General features: G+C 44.3%; 1 pseudogene; it reads left to right on the forward strand.

Moving 5' to 3' along the window:
• LOC132541447 (peptidyl-prolyl cis-trans isomerase A-like) lies at nt 1-950 on the forward strand (annotated as a pseudogene).
• The last annotated feature ends 477 nt before the right edge of the window (nt 951-1,427 follow it).

A 1,427-nucleotide genomic window follows, 5' to 3' on the forward strand; every position in this document is an offset into this window, starting at 1 on the left:
ATGGTCGACCCCACCATGTTCTTCAATATCTTGAGCCCCTGGGCAATGTTCTCCTTTGAGCTGTTTGAAGACAGAGTTCTGAAGACCACAGAAAATTTTCATGCTTTGAGCACCAGAGAGAAAGGGTGTGTTTCTAAAGGATCCAGCTTTCCCAGAGTTCTCCCTGGGTTTAGGTACCAGGATTATGACATCACACACCATAAAGGCACCAGCGTCGAGTCTACCTACAGGGAGAAATTGGAGGATGAGAATTTTATCCTGAAGTATCGAAGCCCAGGCAACTTGTCAATGCTGGACCCAACACAAAAAGTTCTTCCTCTGCACTGCTAAGACCGAGGGGTTGGATGGCAAGTATGTGTGTTGGTCTGCTTCTAATTATGCTTCTAGGACCCCTTCTGTTTTGATCATCACATTAGGTTTGTTTGCATCGCTTAATGCAGTGGTCTATTTACATAATCATTGTTTTGTTTGAGACCCACACTGTTTTAATCCCCACTGGTTCGCGCTCTTTTTCCACTCCGCCCCCTCTCCTAGTCACATCCTGTTCTCCACCATTTAATCCCCACTGGTTCGCGTGCTTTTTCCTTCTCCCCACCCCCTATCCTACTTAAATTCTCTTCCAACCTGACACTTCCACCTCAGGAGATATAAAGGACAGGATTTTCTAATGAATAGAGATTAGATTGATTGCACTGCATTCTTACTCATCAGTAAAGATTGAACTGCGTTCCCAGCTCAGCCATGAGTCTCTGGTCATCTGTCTCCCGCCCGCAAAGCTAGCTCGGCATCTGGCACAGGGACCGGCACATGTGGGCATGGGCAAAGTGAACGAGGGCGTGAATGTTGTGCAGGCCATGCAGGCCTTTGGCCCTTCAAACAACAAGACCAGCAAGAAGATCACCACTGCTGACTGGATAAATCTAATAAATTTGATTTGCATTTTCTGTTAACCACCCAACCATTCCTTCCATAGCTCAGCAAAGTACTTCTTCACCCCTTGCTCCAAACACTCTATAACCACACTCTTCCTACAGTCCTTCGGTTTTCATGATTTCTTCATTGGCCTCTTGCAAGTCTAGCTGGATTGCAGAGTTAAGTTTATGATTATGAAATAAAGAACTAAAAAGTAAAAAAAAAAACAGTTTATGAAGGGATGTTGATTGTGCTTCCATGTTGATGCTACAAAATAGGAAAATCTTAGGTCCCTTGTCAGGATGGGTGTCCATGCTTGGCAGGGCCTGTACCTTCTATAAGAACAATGGTAGCTCACACAAATGTTGTAAACCCAGTATCTGGACTTACTAAGTCATCAGCGAGACCTTTCCTTTCTATACAGTGGTGGAAGAGTCCTACATTCTTGTTAGGGTTTTTTTTTTCTTTTTCTGTTTTATCAGAACAGCAAGGAGGCATCCACCTCCTCTCATAAG

Source organism: Erinaceus europaeus, chromosome 1 (assembly GCF_950295315.1).
Source record: "Erinaceus europaeus chromosome 1, mEriEur2.1, whole genome shotgun sequence".
Lineage (NCBI taxonomy): Eukaryota > Metazoa > Chordata > Mammalia > Eulipotyphla > Erinaceidae > Erinaceus > Erinaceus europaeus.